Raw genomic sequence first — 16,247 nt, 5'->3', positions numbered from 1 at the left:
CTCCTAACAGTAGTCAACCTTCTGTAACAGGAAGCCAAGGACCACTTGGACAGCCACTAATAGCAAATGAGGCAGACTTAGCCATGACAGAAGTGGAAAACACCATGTGTAAGTATGAACAAGCTACAGAAGACTTTGCTGTACTGAAATCACAACTGAACAATGAACAGCGTAGCATTTTCCGAGAAGTAACAAAACAAATAGAACATGGTGTGTAACATGAAAATAAAAACTGTACCTGCCAGACTACAAACCTATACTGCTATATGTGAGTGGTCATACTGGTTCATGCAAAACATTCTCAATCAATTGACAAACAACAAACTGTCAGCTGTTGTAATTGACCCCCCAGGCTTACAACATAGGCAGTGTCACTTTATACTGATTACTACTCATTCCAGTAGAACACCAAAACAAATTAGACTATTACAAACTTATACAATTGAAAATGCTGCTAATAGATGAGGTGAGCATGGTCTCCTACCTAATGTTGCCTTTGAGTCACCTCAGATTACAATAGGTTCTCAAAACAGACTACGATCAGCGCTTTGGAGGAAACCACATTATTGTTTTCGGAGAACTTCAATTGAGACCAGTGAAACGTGAACCTATTTTTAAAACCTTAGGGCACAAACTGTGCCGTAAAACTCTTAGCAGGATAGGAAATGTCAACCTTTGGCAACATTTCCAATACAGAGACTTAACGGAAAACATGCGCCAGTCTGCATACCTCACATACGCCAACATTTAAAAAAGTATTAGAGTTAGAGTACTATCTCAAGAAGCACAATCAATATTAAAAACGAGGCAGATTCATACACTCTATGACCATAACTCCTGTGCTACTGATGTCATGGAACAATTAGCACACAAACATGTTGATTGTATGTCCTGGATGCCAACTCTTGCAAGCTGTTCGAAATTCAATTAAACAATGTTGAACAAAGAAATGCACCAATAATTGAAATTTGCTCCACAGATAAACTGAACGTACATGGCATGACACTACCCATGTGTCAACAAGCCACAACAAGACTAACTACCTTAGAAAACTATATCTCCAACACAGTTGGTTTGGAGAAAATATTAAAATTATCTTTAAACTGTAGAGTAATGCTTAAACGTAACCTACACGTGGAGCAAGGACTAGTTAATGGAGCACTTGGTACAGTTGTTGGCTTTCAAACATACCCACGTGACAACAACATTCAATTTGTCAATATTCTCTTTGACAAGCTATCAGAAGTTAAAAGCTCAAAGCCTGCTTCCTTCTTTTCAAAGACATGTATGTACGCAGAGAACAATTTTCACTAACTCTTGCATACACAGTTACCATTCACAAATCACAAGGTCTTACCCTTGATAAAGCATTGATAGATATTGTTAGCACAGTCTTTAAAGAAGGTATGAGCTATGTAGCACTATCATGGTTACGCACACTTGATGGGCTATTTCTAATCAACTTTGATGCAAGTAAAGTAAATGCAGATATTCCTTGCATTCTAGAATACAATGGACTGTGTTCACTCTACACCCGCCATCTAAAAACCTATCCTGTTCCACAAAAAGCAAAACGTTTTAAAAGAAAACTACTTCAAACTGAAATGATACAGGATCTCACTGCAATTCCTCCAAAGAAAAAAAGAAACTAATACTTCATCAAGTACCACAACCAACGAAGATTCTACTGGTCAAAGTAACTCATACTCCGAACAAATGATTTCAACAGAGAACTGTCAGGTCCATTCACATTTCCAAATACAACTGCTGTAAATTGCTATGCAAATGTAGCAATAAATAATCTATTCCAATTTCCATCAATTATTGACAACATTTACTTACACAGTACAGACCAATTGTGTTTGCAAATGTTAGTCCTTAATATAAATGCAACCAACAATCCTAACAACACTTACAGTGTTCATGGAATCAGACAAGAATTGGACTACTGTGCTGAAATGGTCAAATTCACTATAAACTCACAAGAAGATCCACAATAATTTCTAATGCACTTACTACAAATACTGGAAAACAAAAACATACCTATAAATGAAATGTTCCAGATTTCATACATGTGGAAACATACATGCACTCTCTGCAGCCATGTGGCACAGGAACAAGTCCCTAATGAACGCTTTGTGTGTTTATCCATACCTAACTGTGAATCCATTCCATTTCAACAACTTGTACAAAATGCAAACCATGGCAGATTATGTACTACCTGCAATTCAGATAATCGCTCCACCTTACAAATATAGAAAACATACTAAATATATAAAAGTAATGCTTTTACATTACAATGCTAATGGTACCAGAAACAACTGTAAACTGACTGAATTCACACATGGTCAAGTATCAATTGGTAAGAAAACCTTCGCAACAATAGGTATAATCTACCACACAGGAGCCACAACCAATGCAGGTCACTACACTGCATTTATAAAAAAAAGAATTGTGGATGGTTCAAATGTAATGATAGTACCATTACTCTAAAGCAGAGATTACCAGCAAATCTTGTAAACGCTTACTTAATATTCTTAAACCAAAATGTAATACTTAATCTGTGTATGAACACAAGCAAAACTTCAACTTCAAAACTGTGCACAGTTAGAATATGCCAACATGTAACTGCCCCAAGATTCTGAAACAAGCAAACAGATAAATAAATACCACTAAAATGTAACAAGAAATATACAGTTAGAATACGCCAACAGGTATCTAACTGCCCCAAGATTCTGCAACAAGCAACCAGATAAATAAATACCACTAAAACAAGAAATATACAGTTAGAATACGCAAACAGGTATCTAACTGCCCCAAAAAATCTGCAACAACCCAACAGATAAATGAATAGCATAAAAGTAGAAATAAATAATTAAAATATGCCAACAGGTATCTAATTGCCCCAAAAATCTGCAGCAAGCCAACAGATAGAAGATTAGCAAGAAACAAGAAAAGAAACAGTAAAACAATGAAAGAAATACATTGTTCCACAACATAGAAGTTTTATTTTTTTTAATCCAGCATGGATTTTCTTTTCCCACGGACCCAATGATTTAGAAAACAAACACAGAAACTGAGCAAATTGCGCAGTACAATGGTTTGAACTATAGTACTTGTAAAGTACTAAATATGATGGTCAAAAAATACAGAAATGTCTAATATTCAATGCAATATCTCATTATGAACTACCTACTCTAACATATCGGGCCTCATTACGACCCAGGCGGTCCGGAAATAACGGTGTCGGTAAACCCGCCGCCACCGTTGTTTCCGGACCGCCTGAGTCCGACCCCTGCAGGCGGGAGGTGATGTTCCCGCCAGGTCTGACCTGGCGGGTTCAACACCTCCCGCATGCAGGCGGACAAGTAAACACCGGCAGCATTACGAGATGCTGCCGGTGTTTCCATGATCCCCATTTCCATTGAGTCCCAAAGGACTCAATGGGAATGGGGATTTACACCATTCCGCCTCCGTGATTCCCAGAAAACTGGGGTTGTAATGCCCCGGTAATTCCGGGAATCACGGAGGCGGAATGGTAATACGAGTCTGGCGGTAACCAGGCGGTTTTACCGCCGCGGTTACCGCCGGACTCGTAATGAGGCCCATCATCTTTCCTTTTATCACAGAGATTGAAAAAAGTCGGTCTGGTCCACTTACCCATGTCATGAAAAATCTGCGTGCAACCACAAAAAGCTCAACCAGTAAGTATAAAATAAATGGACTCACAAACACTGCTGCATAACACACCCATTCAAGCAAACATCTAACCATGCACTACAATCCAAAATGTTTACTTCCAAGGGGATCTTATTACGCAGTACTTGTTACAATCTCTACAATCTTAACTGCATAGCCTATCCAAAACTTCACATACAAACTCTACAAATGAAACAGTACACAAACTGTTGGGTTGTGGATATTTGATGGGTGTTTGATTCTACGGGTGTGTTATGCTGCGGTGGTTGTGTCCAGGGCCTAGAGTCTTGGGTGCATGGCCGAAGGCATATAGCCTTCAGCCATGCACCCAAGACTCTAGGCCCTAGCCACAACCACTGCAGCATAACACACCTATGCTACCAAACATTTTGACTGTGGTATGTGGGCTGCTTATAGGGGATATTAATTACAATCAATGCACTACTAACAACCCAAAACCAACATCATACTAAAGTAAAATAGCTAGTAGTGCATTTTTTCTGTCCACGGACAGCCGCAAAGACCGCGGACATGGCAAACACATCAGGGGCACCTGCACCTAAAAAAAATACAGTATTTGACCCATCTCTTACTCCCCAACCCTCCTGCACACCAACACATTCCTCAAAATTGCATTTTGCCTCTGTTAGTTGCCGCGCTGGGATCCAAGATGGCAGGAGCATCGAAACAATGTGACGCACCTCATGCCTCACTCCAGCCAATCGGCGGACACATTGTGTGTCCGTGAATATGATGTAAGTCGATTAACCAATCTGTGACCTGTCCGTGGATCGAACAGAGTAGTGTGGCTGCGGAGCAGACATAGATATCACTAATTGTTTTGCCTTATGTTTTGGTCATTTAAAAAAAAAACTACTGGACGGATTTACACCAAGTTAACAAAAGCACACTTTTGAGAATAAACTGCCACTCCTGCTGCAAATTTGGTGGAAATCCGTCCAGCGGTTTGAGCTGTAGGCATGAGCAAAGATTTTTCCCATTATGTCTATGGCAAAAAATAATTTTGGTACCCCCCTTATAACTTTGCCCCCCCCCGGACCAAACCTCACCAAACTTTGCAAAAAAATTCAGAGTGGGACATATACTTTTTTTGTTTGTTGAGGATTCGTTCAGGGGGAGCAAAGTTATAAGCCGCCCAAAAAGTGCTCTTCCAATAGGATTAGCAACTTAACCATAACTACACGGCCACTACCGTGGGCCGTGTAATACAGTGATGTAACACCATGAAACATTTCCACTTATAAAAACCTATTAAATTGACAGAAAAAAACGTTGTTAATGGGATGTTACTGTTAAGATGCATCCCTCCCTTGGGAGTTCTCTGCTCTAGTAGTTAGCCAGTGGCGTACCACCTTGGCATTCCTTCTATTTATGCACATCTCTCACTGCACAATGCATAATTGCATTTATAGGAGCACTGTGTACAAGTGTGTTGCATAATGGAAATGCCGATACAAAAGATTTACAGATGATTGTTAAGTGGCAGTTGGTGTGTGAAAGCTTAATATGGTCATAGGGTTCTAGGTACAGTTTTTGGAAGTGATTGGTGGATGGATGTGTGATGATTTGAAAGCAGGCATTGAGGGAGTGTTATGAATAAAAAATAAAAAATGGTACAACAGCTGCCCTGTGTAAAGGTATGCACGTGTCATCCGAGTGTTTTTATGATGCAAGGCCTGGAAAGGGGGCTGTGGGAATCGTGGATACTTACACAGGTCCATCAATTATGGTCCTTATTGTATGCTATAGAAAAGTATTTGGGACAGAAAATTGCTTCTGTCCTTTTATATTTTTCTCTAGTATACAATTGTCCATTATTCCCATTAGCACAACACAAAATGCTAATCAAAATGTTTGAGAATCTTATTAAGTCTAACTACTCTACTTAGAAATCCAAAGTAGATGGAGTCTATAAGATATATTTTTTTTGTTCTATTTATTAACTGTGAAAGGTGGTTCTTAAAGGAACCTTTATTTCATGGTGTTTTATTTTTCTTTTTTGCAGGAGTGGTCAGAAAGTAAGGTGCAGAGAGAATTGAGGGAAGAGGCACCAACCACAAATATGGAGGGGCAGGTTGACCGGTGAAGATGTTGCACGTGTGTTACATCTAAGGTAGTGGGCAGTGTTTCCCATGCTCCCTACAGCTTCAAAAGCATTTTGAAATTGCCCCGCTGCAGAGTGTTGTGTTGGAGTATATACAGAGTACTTTTGTCTTTGAAAGAAAAATATGGATCAACAGCCTCTTTTATAGCTTGCAATGTAGCTGGTGGGTGTTTGTGTCCCACAGAAGCAGGTTGTGTGGTTATAGTATTGAATGAGGAAGATGAGGTGGGGGAAGACAGCCTGCTACGTCCTAAGAAAGGAACCATCTTTCTGAGAGCTTGCAGTGGTTGGATTTGGTGTGGCAGTGCATGGATGTGGTCCAGTACTGTCCAGGTAGTCCGCAAATGAGTACAACATTGAACTCACTGCATTTCACTTTAGTAGCTTTAGCCTTTGGTACATTCCCAACAGTGGAAAATAACTGCCACACCCAGGTTTCTCTTTGGGTGCCAGAGGTAGGCACTTCCTCTATATCATCCTCTTGCTCCTCTTCATTGTCTTTTGAAATACTGAGCTTCTTTTTTTTGTATAGGTCCTCCAGCATATGATGGTGGCTCTTGGGGAGAGTGATGGCAATAGCTCATGCCATTTTTAAGATAAATAGCAGTTTTGCTAATGTTCTTCCAAGTATGTGCTGTGTGCTGGATTGTTTATGGATAATGAGTAAGAATAGGTGTAGGAGCTGTGCAAGGGTCAATTCTGAGCTTCAAAGTTCCTAGTTGAGCTGAAAAGTGCAGTTCCAAACTGTTTGCGAATCACGGAACCATGCAAAAAGTGCAGACGCATTCTCGAATACGTCATCATGCAGCACACAAGTGCATGATCACATGACACTGTCCGAATAGTTTATGATGATATCAGACTTTCGGGGACGTTGATGACCACGACTGTGGAAAAAGTTGCAAAAAGTATATCAAAGTGTATGAAATGATGCTAGAAGGTGGGGAAAGGCAGAGTTTTAAGGTGCAACTTTGTAAATTGGACAAAAATGTTGCTATATTGGGGAAGTATGATATTAGTAAGTTGTAGGAAATTAGTGTACACTGGTAAAAACCTATGAAATTCAGTGAAAAAACATTTTTAAAGGGACGTTATGGTTAGGTTGCATAATTAAAACCTATGAAATTCAATGGAAAAATGTTGTTAAAGGGACGTTATGGTTACAAGTAAAACCGGAAAACACCTGAAATTTGCCAGTTATGGTACGCTAAGCAACCATAACTTGTGCCACCACCGTGCACTGCTCAGACTAACACCCAGGAGATGAAATATAACATCACAAATATCATTGATGACAACACTGATGACATCACATATCTGGGGTATTTGTTTTTGTTTACTGACATGATTAGGCTAGTTTTTTGTTTTTACTGACAAAAGCCGTAAGAATCTTAACAAAGAGAACCTTAGCTCATGGGCAACAACATTGAATGCAAAAGTTAGCAATAGTGGAAATCTAGAAGATATCACCAATACTCTTGTGAAATCTTTGAGCACAGTCACGAGACGTTTCTCCTGGTTGAGCTAAAACACCAAGTCTGCATCAGGTGAGTGTGCAGCATGGTCAGCACCAAACACTTCCCCTTATGAGCCCATGCGGCATGAAGAACCAAGCCAAATGAGGCTTAGGAGGAACTATTTTTCCGATGGCACCAAACACTTCCCCAAACACTTCCCCTCATGTTGGACTGATGTCCAACATGATCCTGGCGCCAACAGCGCCAGGACAGAGTCCAAAGAGCCCCTATAAAGGGCCGCTGGGCTTTTACCCGGGGGCGTGATGCCTGCTCCCGGGGGTGATGGGCCTGGCCTGGTGCTCCGGGGGTAGGCATCATGACATAAATGCTTTGTGGGCCAAATGCTATCCTATCTGACTGAAGCCACTGTAAAAAAAACAAGCACACCGTCCTTAAGATCTGATAACACAAACCTCCTGAACACCATGCATTTCAATACCAATAAAGTACGCAATGGAGCATTTAATATAGTGGCCCCACTAGCCTGGAATGCCCTAGTAGCAGCACTGAGAACCAAAGCCTTAACAGAGGTGTTTAAGAAGAAATTGAAGACTGCTCTTTTCTTCTAGCCCCAGTACACAAAAAACATTTCACTGATCCTGCAAGATTCTATTTCTCCTTAGGTCTGCTCCATGGTGTCCTGTTCTTTGTATGTTAGTCAGCGCCCATAAGCCTTTGGGTACCAGGAGCGCTTTACAAATATATAAACATAAACATAATGAGAATTTTGCAAAATGTATTGGCGTTTTTAGGGGGTTTTTCGGTTTTACTTGTAAACATAACGTCCCTTTAACAACGTTTTTTCATTGAATATCATAGGTTTTTATTAGTGCAACATAACCATAATGACCCTTTAATAATGTTTTTTCAGTGAATATATATATGCAGTGAACAAACTTTGTTAAAGGGACGTTATGGTTAAGTTGCACTAATAAAAACCTATGAAATTCAGTGAAAAAACTCAGTAAATGGACTTTATGGTGCAGGTACACTAATAAAAACCTATCCAATTGAGTGAAAAAACTTTGTTAAAGGGACGTTATGGTTGCAAGTAAAACCAAAAAACCTCAGAAATTCACCAGTTATGGTAAGCGAAGCAACCATAACTTGTGCCACAACTGTGCACTGCTAAGACTAACACCCAGGACATCAATGATGAAATCACAAAAGTTCCCCTGTCACATCCTCAACACCGGCTCCTGCCACCACAAGAGATACTCCTCTGGGGCTACCCTTACTGAAAAATGTTTGCTATATTTGCAAAAAGGGCAGCAAAGCATTTAGGATATTTTGCAAAAAAAGCTGATTACCAGCATCAGCAAGATGTACCCCATCTCAGCGAAAAATGTTTGTGCTGTGAAATGTAATGTTTTCGTTATGGAAAGACGTCATGCCAACATCTCTAAAAAATGCACAAACAGCCTTGTTGATATTGCACCTCACTTTCTCCATTTGCGGACCAAATTAACTGGAGCGCAGCAAATCTGTCTCTGGGCAATGTGAGAAAATGTTAATCATGAATTTGGAAACATGTCCATCATTTTCCCAAATGTATCTTTCATTGCAAACTACAGTGAAAATCCAGTTACATGGACTAGACTGTTCCTTCCACAATGAACAATAATAGTGGATGGATGATGGCACATCACCAGGGGGCACAAAGTGGGAGCAAGTCTACCCACTTCATGTCGCGCACTCCATACCACTGCACATCAACACGATCAAATCCAAGATGTGCAGCCACTTCACACTGCTCTGCATACACCTGCAACCAATGGATCCATGAGTCCCCCAAAATCCACACACTCAGCCTCCTGAAAGACACAGCCATAGCCATAGCCATCTGCACACCTCTCAGCAAACAGACCTTCTCTCACACTCTCTGCTTGCATACCACACCCAGGAAACCTAATTAGCCAATCCTCTGGGTTCAACAGTCCCATTTCCATGTGTGCCATCCTCCTAAGCCCCAGATGTGGCACGTGCTATCCACGGACTACCGCGCTCTCCGCAGGTAAATCTTCCAATACAAGGGGGTGGGGAAAGAAATGTAACCCAGGGTAGGAGATTTCCTCTTTAGTGGTGGCTCTGAAAAGAGCCTTTTTTTGGAGGTGGTTGTAAACGAACATCTTTTTTGTGTGGCTTTTCTCTTCTTTTCTTCCTTACAGCCTTACATGAAACTTTTCAAAGCATCCCTTACATTGTAAAGGAAAATGGCATTTCCAATGTTGGACAAAGAATGCCAACTGCACTAAAAAAGTTCACATTCAGAGAATTAATGTTCTCATTCTCAAAAGAGAACATACCAGCACCATAAAAAAGAAGACATGCCTCTTTTCACAAGACACTTTCTTGCATCTTGCTGAGGACAGAAGACATTGGGGCTGGTCCATACTACTCTAGGTGGTATGTGTGAAAATATTTCCTTGGTACATGGAAAAAGCAGCATCAGTGCCTTCACAAAGACCTCCAGTGCACTCAGCAAACTTACTGCACTGAAATAGCCCAAATGCAGTCCCCCACAGTGTACCACAATAACATCTGGAGTATTGAAGGTGGCCATAACCTGACAAAGTGCAAGCACACCTTGCAAATTGTGGCCAGGCACGCCACACCACAAAGCCTCCACTCCCTCAATTCCAAGATTGGCAGAAATGCCACTTCTCTCTGCATACCTCTGCAGATCAGTCACAAAACAATCTTCCAGCATCCACACACTCGGTTTCTCCATCTCTGCATCCACATCCATCTTCACTACACACAGCAGTGAAAAAAAGTATTACCCTATCTTCCTATAAAGCACAACCTGAACACCTGATTGGCTAATCCCCAAAGTCCCATTTCCATGCCAGGCACGCTGATATGGCACACCCTGTCCGTGGAGTACTGTGCTGTCCATGGGCCCAGTAACACAAGGGCAGCCCTTCTTCCCTTTCCATTTAATTCTTTGCAACACTACCTCATTGGTTACTGCTAAGCAGTCACACACCCATCCACCAATCACATCCAAGAACTCTACGTCTAACTCTCTCATCTCAGTTCAACACTTCAGATGTACTGTGCAACACTCAGAGTGCAGGTCTCCTGGTGTTTCCAAGCACCTGTATCAAACAGCATTGTAAAACTCTCCAAGATTACTACTTCCAGAATCATCCAAATCTGCATCCACCAAAACAAACTACAGATATGCATGTATTGGGTAAAGTGCATTTCCAACTCTTTTACAAATGCATATCAACAAGGTTCCTGCCGCTTACCCTGCATAACCTACTCAGTAATCATACTCTTGTTTGTCCCATCTTCTAACATCAAGTGGCATTTACTTACAATGCTGTGTGCTTGGAAAGTTTTGTTTTAATGAGCACTGCATTCTCAAAACACATATTTCAATTTCAGCAGCACTCTCTGCAATTTTATTGTAAAAGAAAAGAAAACCACATTGGAAACTTTTCCACAGCATGTTTAAGTGCCAAATCCTATGTGACACTTCAATATTTTGCCACAACATGCATGCTTGCCCACATGACCCATTGTAATGTGCAAACTGTTATTTTTTTCTTTCGTCCTGTCACTTTTAAAACCACTTCACCCACTAACAAAGCTACCCTAAAACCCCCACAATGCACATGCAAAAAGAAATTGGATGTATGTTACAAAAGCATGGCATGTGCATGGATTAAATCATTAAAAATTCCAATGTGTTTCAAAGTATTCATTGCAGCACCATTTGAAGGAAACCTAATAACTGCATGTGTACATTTAGATCAGTGCTGTGGGTAATTTTTTGTAAATTAATGAAAAAAATGGAAAAGATTTCTCCAACATATTGCAAAAACACTCACATACCAAGCATGCATGTGTGGGGAAGTTAATGAAATTGTACACGCTAACATTCTCCTTTCTAATCTGTACATGCTTCTTGGCTTCTCCAATTTTTCTCGGCATACTAGCACTTGCAGTACTCCATTTCTAATACAAAGAGTGCAACAACAACTCTCATACTTTCAATACTCCAGCACCATGGGACACACTTATCACGGAACCACTGGTCCAATACCAATGCTGCTGGTGCTCCCATGCCCCCATTTCTATAGAGTGCACAAATAGAAACTAACATTTTCCACCACCTGACTTTCCAAGCCAACATGACCTGTAATGTCCTAGTGACACTGGGAAAGGGGCTGCCAAACAATTATTAGGAATCTGGTGGCAACCTGTCTGCAGCAACAGAAGTGTTACAACCATACTTGTAATCACAAGCAATGTCACTAACTCTTCTTCCCAACAACTCCTCCTACAGTGTACAACAATGTCTTCTTGGACTACAATTATTTTGCCATTACCACACATGCCCACTAATTTTCCTCTTTCCCAATTGTAGTGAAGAACAGCCTCCTGAAAGACCCAAAGTCTAACCTAGAAGATAAGAGCCGGAAGAGAACTACACTTACATCCTACAAAGTAAGTGCACTACTGTACTAGTATGCTTTCTGTCACTCATACAGTGCAGTGTAACCATAGTGTAGCCTACAAAATTCTATGCAAACCAACAGAATTTACTACACTCTTAGTCATTGCACCTCAGCAGGTGCATGCTTTCTATTCTCATCTGAACAACGGTATGGTAACACCCATTAGTATCATGAAAACATCATAATGTCCTTACTTATTTATTCACAGTACACTGTCATATACACTAAACCAATACCCCCACACATCTACAAACACAGCTACTAGAAACACACAGCCCTCTTTTTATGCCTGCCCTGATATTCACACACTCATTCTCAATGCACACAAATACATTGCACAACTTTCAAACCCACACTTTCCTTTTTTATCCAACGAACAGAATGCCTACCAAAAAGCAACTCAGTAGAAACCAACGAAAAAATAGAGCAGATAAAACTAAAAGCATGCAACATAGGCATCCACCTCTAGCCGAATTTATAGCAAATGTTCAAACGAAACAGCTAATACAGTCAATCAACAAAACTGAACCGGATAGCATTAAAAAAACTATGTCCCCTCTTCCAAAAAGCACAAATAAAAAGAAATGTATTGAGAAGAATAAAAATACTAATAGTGCTAGCACTTCATCTACCAATGTTAACATAGCCACAGTTAAGCATTGCAAAAAATGTATTTCACAAAAAACTTTCCACCGTAGAGTACCTCATAATCTTACAAAAACATCAGAGAAATCATGCTCAACCCTTACAAATTACCACAGAAAACGAATCCTGGAAGCTCTCATTGACAGTACAATGCTCCTCAAAAGAAATGTGTTTATATTTGTTTTAACCAGAATGAAACTACTAACAGAATTAATCAGTAAACTACAACTAGTACTTCAAAACATGCACAATATCAACCATTTGCAAACTTCTGTGCAGGTGAGTGAATTCACACAACCAGCACAGAACCATATTTCAATGAAGAGGCATACAAACAAGAAAAAAATGTATTGCCATAGATAGCAGTGGCCGAGGGTATGAAATGGTAGACAACACCAGTATGGCAGAAGAAACCCTCATTGAAAAAATGTCCCCAAAAATCTTACAATCAACTTTCCAATCCACTGAACCAATCTGTCCAGTCTACAAATGGCCCTGCACCTCAATGTGTAATGTACGGAAGCAATCCTTCAAATCTTCACACCAATTCATCAATCACTATGTTAAAGTAAAAGAGAAAATTTGAATAAAAACTTTGCAAACCATGTATTCTTGTCTAGTACGCAGTGACACTTCACTGCAAGTACATTTATTACCCTGCATTTTAGTACCTGCTTGCATAAGCACCATCCACCACATCAAAATGTTAGCAGCACACCATTCCACTCCACAGAATCTTGTCTAGAGACTGTACTATGCAAAAAGTCCTGCTTTAAAACTGCAACATTTTAATAACATTCTCATACATGGCACAGCCAAAGAACTCCTTGAAGAAATAGACCACATCCAAAGCAAATATTTTGGAAGTGAAGATCACTAGAACTGTAGAAAAGAGTAACGAAAACCTTACAAATCCAATCTTCTAATAAACATGTACAAAAGAGAAATTGCAAAGTTTAAAATCACATCTGCTGAAGTACCAAACCAAGTATGTGTGTGTTGTCTCAGAACTTTTTATACAAAGAGCACCAAAACTGTACATATAACGTACAAAATAGAAGACAATTAGGAATCCCAATGATTCCAATTAGCTCTCTAACTTGTAGCAGAAAACAAATACAAAATTACTAACCCCTCAATACTTTGCACATACTGCAATAAAAAGCTTGATAATAACCAAATGCCTTCACGGGCTATCACTAATAACTTGGAAATATTCCCACTGCCCAAACCTCTCTGTCAGGTTAATGTGTATGAGAGCATTATAATCTAAACAGTACACCCATTTCAAGTTATAATATGCCTTCAACCCAAAACAGCCAAGTTGCCGCCTTCTGAATTACTGAAAGGCAATAGTTGCAAAGTAGTTTATTTGCCATTATATCTTAAAGAAAATGTAGACACTCTAGGATTGTAACGGCCAATAAATCAATCTTTGTTTGATTATCCTAGTGAGTGGTGTACCAACGAAAGACAAAAAAATGTGGCAACAACTAGTAGACTTAAACAAAGTTAGAGAAGCCCTACACTATCTTAAAGAGAACAATGAGTAATACAAAAAATAAACATTGGACAAAACCTAAGGGAAACCACCAAAATCATTCAGGATTCCTTATCAACTGGCCATTTTGAACTTGTAGATCCTATTACGGCATCCAATATTTTAGACCAGTATACAATTTGCACACTGCACTCCAAAGACACCATAGACAATGCACTAGAAACATATGAAATGGGTGAAGTTAAAGGATCTCCAATAAGCATATGGGAAAAAAGTGTAGAAGCACAAGCCTTTCCTCTACTCTTTCCTGCTGGAAAAGTGGGAAGATATAATGAAAGAGGCACACAAATAACAGCATCAGAGTACAGCTCTATACGAATGTATTCTGAAGACCCCAGATTCAGGCAAAATGTTGAATACATATTCCACCTCCTGTTTGAAAATGAGCTAGCAACTCTATGTTACAGAGTTGCACACACATTGAAAACAAGTTCCAATTTTTCAAACATGTCTGCTACACAACTACTTCAAAAAATAAAAGACAAAGATTAATTTTTACAGTTAAGTATTACAAATCTCTTAATAAACATGCGTATTACAAAAGAATACTCTTTCCTACGTCACACTGATGTACAGTGTATGCTACGGAACCTTGACCCACCCACACGGTTTGTCACTTTGAGTTGTGCAGAATATGCATGGGAAAACTTGCACGACTTCCTACGCATAGCAAACCAAAACAAAGAAGGGATAGACATAAATACTCCAGGAGTACCCTGCTCTTTTGACCCTGTAAATGTATGAAGATACTTTCACCACCACTTAATGCCATGCTGCACTTCATCTGTAATAAAAGAATTCCTCTCCTCGGAGAAGTGAAACACTTCTTTTGGAGAAAAAATATCAATCCAGAGGAGCACCACACACCCACATGCTTTTGTGGATAAAATATGCTCCTAAATTTGCTCAGGACAGTGATGTCACTGTTTGCAGTTCATTCACAAATATGTAACCTGTGACATCCCTTCAGAAAGCACACATAGTGAGCTACATACACACACATCCAAAGACATACATGTGGCAAATATTTTCGATGCAGATATAAGAACAAAGGCAAATACTTGACCAAATGTCACTTTGTTTTCCCTAGACCAGTTTTAGCAAAAGGACAAGTAAACCGCTCCATGTCTTCTGTTAGACACAGTGTAAAAGGCAAATCGCCTAACAACACATACTGCATTCAAAGAAACAAAGCTTCAAAGCACATCAATGATTACAATGCAATCATTGCCCTCTTGAGGAATGCAAACATAGATATACTATACATTGCAGATAGGTTCGCTGCTGTTGCATGGTATGTCACAGCCTACCTAACCAAAGCTGACAAAACAGAGCTGAAAGACCTCTGGGATGACATATCATCTGACAAAGCACTGTCATAAAAATTGTACAGCTTTGGCATAAAAATACTTTCCCATAGAGAATGTGGATGCTACAAAGCTGCAGACCATTTAACAAGCACAACTTTATATGGCAAATCTGAACACATAGTCTGGCTAAGCCTCGGTCCTGCTGCATCCAGAAAAACAGTGCTCAAATCGTACAAAGACATAGAAGCAATAGCCCAAAATTATCCCAACAGCCATGACATTTGAAAAACAATTCATTAGCCACATACTACCCAAACAGGAGTACCACTTTGGAAAACATGTGCCTATACCCCATAGCCCAAAATGTATTGTAAAAGAATAATATTAAACCAGATGAAAAGAAAGGTAAATACCTAGTCAAAACCTGTGAAGGCAGCCTTGTTAAACTTACCAACCCAGCCTATTTAATCATATAAGCTATCATTTAAAACTTCTCAACAAAGAGAACTTTACTACATATCCCTACTCTAACATTTTAAACCATGAAGAAAAGAAGAATATGTATTAGGCACCCTATTCGCACTAAGTTCAATCATATACCAAGAAGAACAGCGTCAACAAGCCAGTTATGTGGCCTATGTTGATTTTAGGTCTGCTTTTGACATTGTGCCAAGGGAGATACTATATAAAATATTATTGGAACAAGGATTCCTGTAGCACATAATTAAATGGATAGTCAAACTACATACGGCCACAACCATCCAAATAAGATTAAGGAACGATGGGTTGTTATCAGCACCAATGCAAACAGAGCGAGGGCTAAAATAGGGCTGCCTACTAGCCTCCGCACTTTTTAACTTTTTCATATCAGACGTAGGCACATGGTTTAAGGATATAATTGCTGATGCTCCAAGACTG

The sequence above is a fragment of the Ambystoma mexicanum genome, chromosome 9 (genome assembly GCF_040938575.1).
Source record: "Ambystoma mexicanum isolate Mex_15411 chromosome 9, UKY_AmexF1_1, whole genome shotgun sequence".
In the NCBI taxonomy this organism is placed as follows: Eukaryota; Metazoa; Chordata; class Amphibia; order Caudata; family Ambystomatidae; genus Ambystoma; species Ambystoma mexicanum.
The sequence above is the reverse complement of the archived record's forward strand: the minus strand, read 5'-3'. Positions refer to the sequence as shown.